This window comes from Mytilus californianus, unplaced genomic scaffold (assembly GCF_021869535.1).
Source record: "Mytilus californianus isolate M0D057914Y unplaced genomic scaffold, xbMytCali1.0.p SCAF_15, whole genome shotgun sequence".
Lineage (NCBI taxonomy): Eukaryota > Metazoa > Mollusca > Bivalvia > Mytilida > Mytilidae > Mytilus > Mytilus californianus.
In genome coordinates this window covers 19,429,698-19,444,238 of record NW_026262637.1, presented here as the reverse complement: position 1 = coordinate 19,444,238, position 14,541 = coordinate 19,429,698, and the positions used below count along the sequence as shown (strand labels likewise).

Below are 14,541 nucleotides of genomic sequence, written 5' to 3'. Positions count from 1 at the left end.
AGGTGTACATGTCCATCTGACAAGGTTCTTCTGACCTTGATCTCATTTTCATGGTTTATTGGTTTAATGTAAAGTTATTCTGCTTATACCTATACTCAAATGCTATAAGTAGTAGGTAGCAGTAGGTCAACTATATTTGGTGTAAGGAATGATTGTAACATGTACATGTTCTGACCATGACCTCATTTCCATGGTTCATTGGTCAAAGTAAAGTTGGCTGACATGGCTAAAAATAGAACATAGGACTAAAATGCAAGTTTTGTCTATTTTCTTGAAAGCTAAAACAGAAAAATGATTAGCAGGACAAGATCTACAAATAAGTTGAATGGTCGAAATTATCAGTCGACTCATTTTGGGGTTATTGTCCATCTACTATATTTTTGCGTTTTTGCCTATTATCTATAATAGATAGATGGACACTTTAAGTAGCAAAAATGAATAGCAAGACAAGATCTACAAAGAAGTCAGCATGGCTGAAATATTCAGTCGACCCCTTAATGAAGTTATTGCTCTTCAATGAGATTTTTACCATTTTTTTGTGTTTTTGCCATTTATCTTGAAAAAAAAAAAATAAATAAATTGGATAGTGTCCACATGTGGACACAGATGATGCCCCCGCTTGCATAGCATATAGTTATAAAGGGACATAACTGAAGAACGGTAAAAGTGACGCTACCCAAATTTGAACTTGATCTGAGTTTTGTACTAATAAGCATTGTGTGTAAGTCTCATAACATTTGGTTGAAGCTAACTTAAGTAGAGAACAGAAACTAAAAATTCAGCAATTTTTATACGACTGCAAAAAAATTTTTGTGGTCGTATATTGGTATGACGTTGGCGTCGATGTCGTCCGAAGACACATTAGTTTTCGCACTCTAACTTTAGTTTAAGTGAATGGATCTCAATGAAATTTTACCATAAGGTTCAATACCACAAAAGGAAGGTGGGGATTGATTTTGGGGGTTATGGTACCAACAGTTAAGGAATTAGGGACCAAAAAGGAGCCAAAAATAAGCATTTTTGTAACTTCCAGACATAACTTGTGTGTAAGTGTATGGATCTCTCTGACATTGTACCACAAGGTTCCATATCACAAAGGGAATGCTGGGATTGATTTTGGGGGTAATTGCCTCCAAATTTTAGGAATTAGGGGCAAAAAACAAGCATTTTGCTAGTTTCATGACAATAACTTGTGTGTAAGTGTATGGATCTTTATGAAATTGTACTACAAGGTTCCGTACTACAAGGTTCCATATTACAAAGGGAAAGCTGGAATTGAGTTTAGGGGTAATTGCCCAAAAAGTTTAGGAATAAGGGGCCAAAAATAAGCATTTTTCTAGTTTCCAAACAATAACTTGTGTTCAAGTGTATAGATCTCTCTGAAATTGTACTGCAAGGTACCATACCACAAAGGGAAAGCTGGGATTGATTTTCGAGGTAATTTCCTCAAAAATTTAGTAATTAGGGGCCATAAAAGGGCAAAAAACAAGCATTTTTTCTAGTTTCAGGTCAATAACTTGTGTGTAAGTGTATGGATCTTTATGAAATTGTACTGCAAGGTTCCATATCACAAAGGGAAAGCTGGGTTTGATTTTGAGGGTAATTGCCCTAAACGTTTAGGAATTTGGGGCCAAAAAACAAGCATTTTTCTAGTTTCCATACAATAACTTGTGTTCAAGTGTATGGATCTCTCTGAAATTGTACTGCAAGGTACCATACCACAAAGGGAAGGCTGGGATTGAGTTTGGGGGTGATGAATCATAAGGGGGTTCAAAATGTTTGGGGGGGATTTTTTTTTCATTTTTTTTCTTTCAAATTTTCCATTTTAAATTGGTTATTTCTGATTTATATATAAAAGCAAATAATAATGATATGGTTTGAATAGGTAAATTAAAAAATTTTAAGTTCTTAGACCACTTTCATTCTGTGTCAGAAACCTATGCTGTGTCAAATATTTAATTACAATCCAAATTCAGTGCTGTATCAAGCTTGAATGTTGTGTCCATACTTGCCCCAACTGTTCAGGGTTCGACATCTGCGGTCGTATCAAGCTGCGCCCCAGCGGAGCATTTTATTCTATTTGTAAACACACATAACTCTAGAACGGTTGTGTATAAGTTTTATAACATTTGGTTGAGACAAACTAAAGTTAGAGAACGGAAACGAAAAATTCAGCAATTTTTATACGACCGCAAAAAAAATTTTGTGGTCGTATATTGGTATGACGTTGGCGTCGTCGTCGTCGTCGTCGTCGTCGTCGTCTGGCGTCGTTGTCCGGCGTCGTCCGAAGACACATTGGTTTTCGCACTCTAACTTTAGTTTAAGTGAATGGATCTCTATGAAATTTTACCACAAGGTTCAATACCACAAAAGAAAGGTTGGGATTGATTTTGGGGGTTATGGTACCAACAGTAAAGGAATTAGGGGCCAAAAAGGGGCCAAAAATAAGCATTTTTGTAATTTCCAGACATAACTTGTGTGTAAGTGTATGGATCTCTCTGACATTGTACCAAAAGGTTCCATATCACAAAAGGAATGCTGGGATTGATTTTGGGGGTAATTGCCTCAAAATTTTAGGAATTAGGGGCCAAAAAAGGGGCAAAAAACAAGCATTTTTCTAGTTTCATGACAATAACTTGTGTGTAAGTGTATGGATCTTTCTGAAATTGTACTACAAGGTTCCATATCACAAAGGGAAAGCTGGAATTGAGTTTGGGGGTAATTGCAGAAACGTTTAGGAATAAGGGGCCAAAAAGGGGCCAAAAATAAGCATTTTTCTAGTTTCCAGACAATATCTTGTGTTCAAGTGTATGGATCTCTCTGAAATTGTACTGCAAGGTACCATACCACAAAGGGAAGGCTGGGATTGATGATGGGGGTAATTGCCTCAATATTTTAGGAATTAGGGGCCAGAAAGGGCAAAAAACAAGCATTTTTCTAGTTTCAGGACAATAACTTGTGTGTAAGTGTATGGATCTTTCTGAAATTGTACTACAAGGTTCCATATCACAAAGGGAAAGCTGGGTTTGAGTTTGGGGGTAATTGCCCTAAACGTTTAGGAATTTGGGGCCAAAAAGGGGCCAAAAAACACATTTTTTCTAGTTTCCAGACAATAACTTGTGTTCAAGTTTATGGATCTCTCTGAAATTGTACTGCAAGGTACCATACCACAAAGGGAAGGCTGGGATTGAGTTTGGGGGTGATGAATCATAAGGGGGTTCAAAAAATTTGGGGGGGGATTTTTTTTTTTTTCCTTTTTTTTTCTTTTAAAATTTTCCATTTTAAGTTGGTTATTTCTGATTTATATTTAAAATCAAATAATAATGATATGGTAGGAGATACACACCAAACAGGATGTGTAAATTATTATATAATAAGTATTGTGCAATAGCAAGAAATTTTCAATTGCACAGTATTGCACAATAGCAAGAAATCTTCAATTGCACAGTATTGTGCAATAGCAAGAAATCTTCAATTGCACAGTATTGCGCAATAGCAAGAAATATCCAATAGCACAATATTGCGCAATAGCAAGAAATTGTCAATTGTACAGTATTGCGCAATAGCAAGAAATATTTAATTGCACAGTATTGTGCAAAAGAAGATACTTCGTATAAATTGCTTATTTCTTGACCAATTTCAATGGGGTTTTATTCTTGAATTCTTGGGGTTCTTTAATATGCTGAATCTAACCGTCTATTTAGTTTTTGGATTTTGGGCCCCGTTTTTAAATTGGTCCACATTGAGGTCAAAAGGGTCCAAAATTAAACTTTGTTTGATTTCATCAAAAATTGAATTATTGGGGTTCTTTGATATGCCGAATCTAACCGTGAATTTAGATTCTTAATTTTTGGTTCCGTTTTCAAATTGGTCTACATTAAGGTCCAAAGGGTCCAAAATTAAACTTAGTTTGATTTTAACAAAAATTGAATTCTTAGGGTTCTTTGATATGCTGAATCTAAACATGTATTTAGATTTTTGATTATGGGCCCAGTTTTCAAGTTGGTCCAAATCGGGGTCCAAAATTAAACTTTGTTTGATTTCAACAAAAATTGAATATATGGGGTTCTTTGATATGCTGAATCTAACCATGTACTTAGATTTTTTATTTTTGGGCCCCGTTATCAACTTTGTCCACATTGAGGTAAAAAGGGTCCAAAATTAAACTTTGTTTGATTTCATCAAAAATTGAATTCTTGGGGTTCTTTGATATGCTGAATCTAACCATGTATTTAGATTTTGGATATTAAACCATAATAGGTGAATGTCCAATTTAAAATTTTTAAGTTCTTAGACCACATTCATTCTGTGTCAGAAACCTATGCTGTGTCAAATATTTAATCACAATCCAAATGCAAAGCTGTATCAAGCTTGAATGTTGTGTCCATACTTGCCCCAACTGTTCAGGGTTCGACCTCTGCGGTTGTATCAAGCTGCGCCCTGCGGAGCATTTTATTATGTTTATAAGGGGGCATAACTCAAGAATGGTAAAAGTGTTCTCACTAAATTTCATACTTAATCTGTATTATGTAGTAATAAGCATTGTGTATAAGTTTCATAACATTTGGTTGAGGCAAACTAAAGTTAGAAAACGGAAACAAAAAATTGTACTTGATCTTAGTTTTGTGGTAATGAATATTGTGTATAGGTTTCATAATGTTTGGTTGGGCCAAACTTAAGTTACAGAATGGAAACTAAAAATTTTGCAATCTTTCGATTTATAAAGGGGCAAAACTCAATAATGGTTAAAGTGACACTACCCAAATTCAACTTGATCTGTGTTTTATCAGTGGAAGTCAAAGTTAAACATTGCATTGTATATAGCATTGATTGTAGTTGATTCAACTATAATCATGGACAAAGGAAGATAACTCCAATTTTAAAAATTACTTGATATTTAGAAGAAAATAAAAATTTTGCAATTTTTCCATTTATAAAGGGGCATAACTCTAGAACGGTTAAAATGACACCACCAAAATTCATACTTTATCTGTGGTTTTCACACTCTATCTTTAGTTTAAGAGAATGGGTCTCTATGAAATTTTACCATAAGGTTCAATACCACAAAAGGAAGGTGGGGATTGATTTTGGGGGTTATGGTACCAACAGTAAAGGAATTAGGGGCCAAAAAGGGGCCAAAAATAAGCATTTTTGTAACTTCCAGACATAACTTGTGTGTTAGTGTATGGATCTCTCTGACATTGTACCGCAAGGTTCCATATCACAAAGGGAATGCTGGGATTGATTTTTGGGGTAATTGCCTCAAAATTTTAGGAATTAGGGGGCAAAAAAGGGGCAAAAAACAAGCATTTTTCTAGTTTCATGATAATAAATTGTGTGTAAGTGTATGGATCTTTATGAAATTGTACTACAAGGTTCCATATCACAAAGGAAAAGCTGGAATTGAGTTTGGGGGTAATTGCCAAAATAGTTTAGGAATAAGGGGCAAAAAAGGGGCAAAAAATAAGCATTTTTCTAGTTTCCAGACAATAACTTGTGTTCAAGAGTATGGATCTCTCTGAAATTGTACTGCAAGGTACCATACCATAAAAGGAAGGCTGGGATTGATTTAGGGGGTAATTGCCCCAAAATTTTAGGAATTAGGGGCAAAAAACAAGCATTTTTCTAGTTTCAGGACAATAACTTGTGTGTAAGTGTATGGATCTTTATGAAATTGTACTACAAGGTTCCATATCACAAAGGGAAAACTGGGTTTGAGTTTGGGGGTAATTGCCCTAAACGTTTAGGAATTTGGGGCCAAAAAGGGGCCTAAAAACAAGCATTTTTCTAGTTTCCAGACAATAACTTTTGTTCAAGTGTATGGATCTCTCTGAAATTGTATTGCAAGGTACCATACCACAAAGGGAAGGCTGGGATTGAGTTTGGGGGTGATGAATCATAAGGGGGTTCAAAAAATTTGGGAGAGGGATTTTTTTTTCCTTTTTTCCTTTTTTTTCTTTAAAATTTTCCATTTTAAATTGGTTATTTCTGATTTTTATATATAAAAGCAAATAATAATGATATGGTTTGAATAGGTAAATTAAAAATTTTTAAGTTCTTAGACCACATTCATTCTGTGTCAGAAACCTATGCTGTGTCAAATATTTAATCACAATCCAAATTCAGTGCTTTATCAAGCTTGAATGTTGTGTCCATACTTGCCCCAACTGTTCAGGGTTCGACCTCTGCGGTCGTATCAAGCTGCGCCCAGCGGAGCATTTTATTCCATTTATAAAGGGGCATAACTCTAGAACGGTTAAAGTGACGCCACCAAAATTCAAACTTGATATGTGTTTTATGGTAATAAGCATTGTGTATAAGTTTCATAACATTTGGTTGAGGCAAATTCAAGTTAGAGAACGGAAACCAATTTTGGGACATACGTACGTACAGACGGACAAGGGTAAAACTTAATGCCCTCACCGCTACAGCGGGGGCATAACAATAGATAGAAACTTTAAATTGCAAGACAAGATCTGCAAATAAGTCAAATTATGATTAAATTTTACTAGACTCTTTACAGGAGTTTTTGACCTTTTTTGTCGATTTTTTACCTCATTTAAATGATGTTGGCAAAAAATAAAAGAGACGGAGAGAAACTGTAAACAGAAAAATTATCAGTAATACAATATCAACAAAAAAGATTTTTTTCATGAATTATTTTCTAGTCTACAATGTAGGAGAATGTCCATTGTTAAAGATGCACATTGACCAAGTTAAGCAACACAGTGAGGCTCTTTAGAGTTTCTTGTTTAAGTTTAGGGGTATGATAAAATTAATAGCTTTTCCTGATATAATTATTGTTTAGTAAAAGTTACATGGTATTCCTGATTACATCAAATTGCTGCTCTTTGCAGACATTATTTAAAGGTGAAAATAATGAAATTATATCTAATGTCACAGTCAATGCTCTGTTAAAGTTTTTTTTCAAATCACTGATCACAGTATATTTGAGGAGATAACATTTACCAAAAGAGTACCGGTATTGTATTCAGAAATGGCTTTTCATATAAGAGATTCACTGTTTTAGTGTTCTTATTTTTTCAATTTATGTTTCTTTGTTCAAGAAGATCAACTTCTTTTCTTTCTTCTATAGATTCATTCAGAAAATGAAATAACTGGGATAAGTTTGCAAAGTAACCAATGAATGCACTTTATGATGCATACTCTGAAGAAGTCTGGAAGGTAGAATTTGACCAATTTGACTTTACTAATCAAGGAGAGCTCTTTCATTTTAATATTTTGCATATATTTCATGTGAAACCATGACATTCTATACATCCTTTATTTGTCTGTCCTTCCTGTATTGGGTAAGGTAGTTAACCCTGATGTTACTAAATGCAATGAAAGAAAGCTGAATTGACTGGAGAAAAACAGCTACTCAACTTCATTGTCAAATAAACATACATGATGTATGTGCAATTTTGACAAGAGAGATAATTTGTTTGGTAACATTGCAAAAGTTGAGAGCCGAGTATTAGATCAAGGATTTTCAAAAGGAGGCCCGAAGCAAGATGCCACATTTTTGAGAAATTGTCTGTTTTACCCTTTGATTATTAAGGTACAGTTTTGAAAGGGTTTCATTATCAATGGGTCTAAGTAATGACTACAAATAAAACACATCTGGGTTGAGACTGATTACCACTAAGGCTTCATTAAAGCTGGTTGCAAAAACAGCTAAACCACAACCCCCAAAATTGTTTGAAAAAACTATAAACATTTAAAAAAATTTGTTTGAAATGCAACATAATACATAAAAACCTTGCATCTCAATCTTATGAAAATACAGATCCTGTGTCCATGCTTCGCTTACAAGGATTTGAAAACGCTCCGTTCTACTTTCTGTTTAAACAACCTTTCAAAGTCCTCAGGTTTTGTCATAATGATACACACTTTCAAAAGTTTGGAGGCCAAAATTTATTGGTTGATTTATCAGAACAGAAAGTAGTACAGAGTGTTGTCAGATCCTTGTAAGTGAAGCATTGACACAGGATCTGTATATATATATATATATTTTAATCAGATTGCTTGCAACTTAGTTTGAATTTCACCTGCAACCAGGGATGGGCACGATTACTGACAAATGTAATCGATTAATAATCGATTACTTGAAGGATATTTGTGTATTCGATTAATAATCGATTACTCTGATTTTTGTATGTAATCGATTGCAATCGATTACTTTATCAAAAGTAATTACATTACTTTTCGATTACTGTCAATTACATGCTACAATATAACCAAAAAATAATAAAGTAAGTTAAACATAAATATGTTGTTCAACGTATGTATAGTGGAAATTTAGAACTTTATAAAAACAGCATTTAAAGCATTGTTTTTAAATGTTAAGTTAACAGTTGTTTTCTAGCTGGAAGCTCTTACTAAGGATCCGAAAAATTCAAAAATTCTTGAAATTTTGGTTTTCAACATGGGTGAGTGGTGATAAATTTCTTGCAATGACATAGCATGGCTTCGGTCAATTCTTTACATTTTAGGTTATTTTCTCCATGTTTTGCAAATTTTTGCTGTCATACTGACTTAAGTAAGGTATTTTGTATTTACTCATTTTTAACAGGTATATTTGAATATAGTTCATTACAATGTTAGAAGTTTCCTCTGAAAAAAAATATCAAAAAGTAGAATAATTAACTAGTTCAGCTAATTTTAAAGATGTAAATTTATAATATTTATAATTAATACATGCATGAATTAATCCGGTTGTTTGGATAGCCTCCCTAATTACAGGTTATAAAATTGCCAATAGGGTATATTTTATAACCTGGGGCAATATAATGTAAATCTCCTCTTAATTAGACATAATTGAAATCAAAACAAAGTTGGCATGTCATTGATTAGAATCTTTGATCATCTGATTAGTAAAGACAAGAAGTCAGTTGAGTATTTTTTATGCTCTATTCAAAATTATAAACAATATATATTTTTAGTGTCAAAATGGGATACATGTACCTATTTCTGAACAAGAATTTCAATGCATAGTCATTGGTACATTGTCAAAAGGATTTTGTGAACTTTCTAATTTTTTATATCATAATATTATGACGAATCAACGAACTGTTTATCTATTCTAGCTAAAATTCCAATTCTTATTGAAAACTGAGCTTCAATGTTAATGTAGTACAGAACTTAACACAAGACTCATTTCTTATTTTAATCTATTTTCTTATTTCAAAATAAAAGGTCTTTAAATTATATGACAAGCATTGAAGACAGTAAAGTCAATTGTTTCAAAGCTGATTATATACAGTAAAATTTGGTAGGAGATCTGGTTGATCATAATGCAGCTATAGACAATAGAAACAAATAAGGCATTTGATAAACTCTGAAGTCTTTTTAATACATTCTATTTTATCTGTACTATAAAGTGATGAATACTTACATATTTTCATTTAAAATAGGTTATATTTCATCAAACTATTTTACTAAAGTAATCGAAATGTAATCAAAAAGTAATCGATGATTACATCATAATTTTTGCTGTAATCGATTAAATTACGATTACTTGTAATCGAAAATGTCTTCGATTACAGATTACTGTCGATTACTGGAAAAAATGTAATCAATTACAATCGATTACGATTACAGATTACGATTACCCCATCCCTGCCTGCAACATACTGCATGGTTATGGCTGATGAAAAAATTAAGAAATAGACAGATAAGGAATAAAAATCTACTGCAAGCATGTCATTGTGGAAAACTGCATCAAAATGTCAATACCTGAAAAAAGAACATATTGGTAAGTAAAGAAATACCACTTAAGATCACTGTGAAAATTATATTATTCAAGACTTCTCCCAGTACATAAATTTTTCTGCTTTCTTTTTGTAAGAAAAACAAACATTCTGTGAGTATTGCATGGCAATACATAGTACCCTACCGGTTACAAATTCATTGTAATGGAACGAAATTCTAACTTGATCTATAACTTGTCATGGTGTAAACTACATAAAAATATCAAGTCAAAATCTTCAAGCATGACGAAAAAAACTGTTGAAAACTGATTATTTAAGTGAATTTTCTATGTCCAAAGACCATAACTCTGCACAAAATTATCAGACTGGAACAAAATTCCAACTTGATCTGTAACTTGTCATGATAAAACTATATCCTAATTATCAAATCAATATCTTCAAGAATGACAAACAAACCTACCACTAAATTCTTCAAACAATTTACCAAAGAAAAGGTAAAAAATCCAAAATGTCATTTTGTCTTTTAAAAGTCTTTTAAAAAATGAGTTATTTCCCTTTGAACAGAAATCTACTAATTAATAAGTATTTCATCAAAAATTTAATTCTAGGGAAAGGGCTTTAACTGAACAAAGAGAAAAGCTAAAATCGTGAAAATTGAACTTGACCTGTAACTTGTCATGATAAATCAATAAACCAAATATCAAATCAATATCTTCAAGCACGAAGAAAAAAAATCTGGAAAACTGATTTGCCGGACTGACAGATGGACAGACAGACAGACGGACGGAGTGCAAACCTAAAGTCCCCTTCGACTTCGTCAGTAGGGGACTAATTAAGCATTGAATAACTTTGGTATATTTTTTTAAGCTGACTGAAAAATTATTTGTTTAAGAGAATTGTGTTTGAAGAATAGCAGTTATAGCACTACCTGTTATCATAAATGTTGGTTATTTGTTTGATTAATTCCTCCTTACAATTTGTTTGTACATCTATTCATTTATGTTGGAACAGGAAAATATGATATTTTATACAGAAGAGAATGTAATGGTGCGTATGGATATACATTGTAAATGCAAAATTTTTACGACAAATAAGGAAAATATCATAATTCTATAAGGTTGTTCTCCAATTTAGAATTGATGAATAAGTGAAATCCCAAATCTAAAAAAATCTGAAAATGTCTGCTAGCGCAACATTTCTTGTGATAAGAAGACATCTTTTTATCTAAGCTTCATTTGAAGTACAAATATAACAGTAAATATGACTATTGTTTTGTTCCTCACCAAAGCACTGAGTGCCTGCAATTTCAAGAGTAAAATTGCGATCAAAATCATATGCAATAAAATTGAGAATGGAAATGGGGAATGTGTCAAAGTGACAACAACCAGACCAAAGAGCAAAAAACAGCCCAAGGCCACCAATGGGTCTTCAACACAGCGAGAAAATCCTGCAGCCAGAGGCGGGCTTCAGCTGGCCCCTAAACAAAAATGTGTACTAGTTCAGCGAAAACAGACGCCACACCAAACCCCGAAACATACAAACTTATATTTGTTAAACAAACTCTGCACCAGAATTTTTTAAGAATAATCTTTAATTTATCAACTTTATTTGTTAATTATTTAAGGAATGACTGTAATATTTTTTCTGTCTATGAAGAAATAACATCAAAAATGTGGTGCAGACTGTATAACACGTGTACCGTGTTATTTAAAAGTGTGCACCACATTTTTGAGGTTATTTTGAATAGACAGAATAAATATTACAGTCATTCCTTATCATTTAATTCTAAATTCCATTTTTAAGAAGTAAATCATGAAAAAAACATTAATGACGTCACGTCCAAATGACAAAATTATGTCTATGAGCTGATAGGCAAAATATTTCAGCCAATCAGAAGACGCACTGTTACATCCAAAATTAAATTATTACAAAATAATATTTAAAAATTTTACGCTGATTAAAAATGATTTTAATAGAAATCTTCCAATGTTCAAGTGCAAGTTCTTGCATACATTTCATTTTAATTTTGCAGTAAGTTAAGGAAAAACATGTACATTACTAAGCATTATTTAAAGTAAATATTGATTTAATTGCAATTATTTAAAGTTTAAAAAGAATCTTTCCTAACTTTCTTCTTGAATGATGTTAAGGAAGAGCTACATGTATAATACTTACAATTGGTATGCACTATGATATGAGCAGCATTGGATAGAAAGTGACCTTATGCAAGTACATGTATAAATGTACATAAATAAGACTTTGATTGATTTTGGAACTTTCAAATACGAAGATGAGTTTTGGTCCGTTTCGCAGGGTCCTTATGTCAACTCAATTTTAAAACAGTTACTGACTTTGCATAGAGGTTTTTTTCAACCTGAAATAGGTAAACAGATGGATTAAGATTCAATTGCATATAAGGTCGATTTCTATCTGAAGCAGCTCATATTATAAAGATGAGTTATCTCCCATTTAAGCAGATAATCTTCTATACGCAATTAGTATTGTTATAGTCCAAGCAAAAAAATAAACTGTTGACACAGAGATATGTCTCGTCTGTCGGCATAAAATTTAGAAAAAGACAATCTGATCGACAGCAACATTGCTAATTTATTCAAAGTCGCTGGACCATGAACTAGTTGGCAGGGCCTCGAAATGGTCAACAAACTGAGATTTACAGACAGTAATATAACTTTATAGAGAATATAGTTGTCTATTGTAAATAGTTCCTATCAAACTAACTTGAGCAGAAAACCTAACATTGAAAATTGGTAATTAATTGAAAGCCACTGGACCATGACCTACGGGGGCAAGGAGTCGAAATAGTTGTCAAACTGATATGTACTGATAGTATTGCAACTTCATACAAAATATCATTGATCTATCACAAGTAGCAGGAGATACAAAAACTGCTAGAATGATATCTTAGCAAGATTAAAATAGAATCATCATAATGATGAAAATTTCATTTAACCAACAAAACCTATTTTTTCCAAATAACAAATCCTAAAATTACAACCTTTCATATATAAATAAATTTTAAAGAGTAAGTTAACACCATTTTTCTGTGGTCCTTGTCGAGGACTTGAACCCCGATCCCCTGTCGTGAGACAGTTGTACTAACCAATTATACTAACAAGGATAATTATAGAATAAATGGTGTTAACCCTCTAAATTTCAATTAATTATGAGATTGAGAAGCTAACTCTTACTCAGAAACATGTCTGAAGAGATCAGACAAAAACCAACATCTCAAAAAGAAGGTATTGCTCAGAATTTTTTTTCAAAAAAATGAATACAGTAGAATCAACCAGATGTATCCAATTGAAAAAGTAAATGGAGAATGTGTTCATGGCACACAGATGATGCCCCCACTTGCATATAAAATTGTTAAGGGGCATAACTCCAGAACAGTAAAAGTGATGCCACCCAAATTCAAACTTGATCTGTGTTTTGTGGTAATAAGCATTTTGTATAAGTTTCATAACATTTGGTTGAGGCAAACTAAGTTAGTGAACAGAAACCAATTTTAGGACGTACATAGGGATGGAAGGACAAGGGTAACACTTAATGATCCCTCCGCTGTGGCAGGGGCATAAAATCAATAATTTGGGAATACATTCAAGCAAAACATAAATCTATATACTAAAAAATACAAGAATGTTGAAATGTCTTGCCTGCTTTACTAATCATGATTAATTTTATGTTGAAATCTTCAAGATAAAGGTTTTACTACAAGTACAAAAAATGTATCACATAATCTTAACATTACTAATGATCCATGTAAATGAGCTCAAGGACAGATAAACCCTGCCAGACGGACATGCACACCTTACAATAATTCCATAATCCAAATACAGTTAACCCACTGCTTAAAGTATCTGAGGAACAGACTTAGTCTGAGAACATGATTTATTTATTAGTTGTTAGCTTTCAGTAAATGTAGTTGTTTTTTGTGCTTGGCACTGATCTAATGAGACTAGACATTTCCATCTGATTTTTACAGTTTTTCTTATGTTGTACTATTACGCCATTGTCCCAGGTTAGGGGAGGGTTGAGCATTCACATACATGTTTTGGCCTGCCACATTTGTATATGCCTATTACATGTCAGAATAAAATTGAGAATGGAAATGGGGAATGTGTCAAAGAGACAACAACCCGACCATAGAACAGACAACAGCAGAAGGTCACTAACAGGTCTTCAATGCAGCGAGAAATTCCCGCACCCGGAGGCGTCCTTCAGCTGGCCCCTAAACAAATATATATACTAGTTCAGTGATAATGAACGCCATACTAAACTCCAAATTGTACACAAGAAAATAAAATTAAAAATAATACAAGACTAACAAAGGCTAGAGGCTCCTGACTTGGGACAGGCGCAAAAATGCGGCGGGGTTAAACATGTTTATGAGATCTCAACCCTCCCCCTATACCTCTAGCCAATGTAGAAAAGTAAACGCATAACAATACGCACATTAAAATTCAGTTCAAGAGAAGTCCGAGTCTGATGTCAGAAGATGTAACCAAAGAAAATAAACAAAATGACAATAATACATAAATAACAACAGACTACTAGCAGTTAACTGACATGCCAGCTCCAGACTTCAATTTAACTGATTGAAAGATTATGTCTTCATCATATGAATATCAGGCACAATCCTTCCCGTTAGGGGTTTAGTATCATACCATCATAACATATATGAGAAGAACATAACCCGTGTCATGCCAACAACTGGTTTTTAAATAAATGTGTTTAGTGCCGATGCAAAGACCCTATAAGTAAATCAATATTAACGCCAAAATATGCAATCTTTAATGACCTGACAACA

At 33.1% G+C, this 14,541-nt stretch overlaps 1 long non-coding RNA gene across 1 annotated transcript; it reads left to right on the top strand.

Annotated features, from left to right (window-relative positions):
* The first annotated feature begins 589 nt into the window (after window positions 1-589).
* LOC127725622 (uncharacterized) lies at window positions 590-5,940 on the top strand. Its single transcript, XR_007993044.1, has 3 exons — window positions 590-1,082; window positions 2,517-2,998; window positions 5,376-5,940. It is a non-coding gene; the product is annotated as an uncharacterized LOC127725622 (long non-coding RNA).
* The last annotated feature ends 8,601 nt before the right edge of the window (window positions 5,941-14,541 follow it).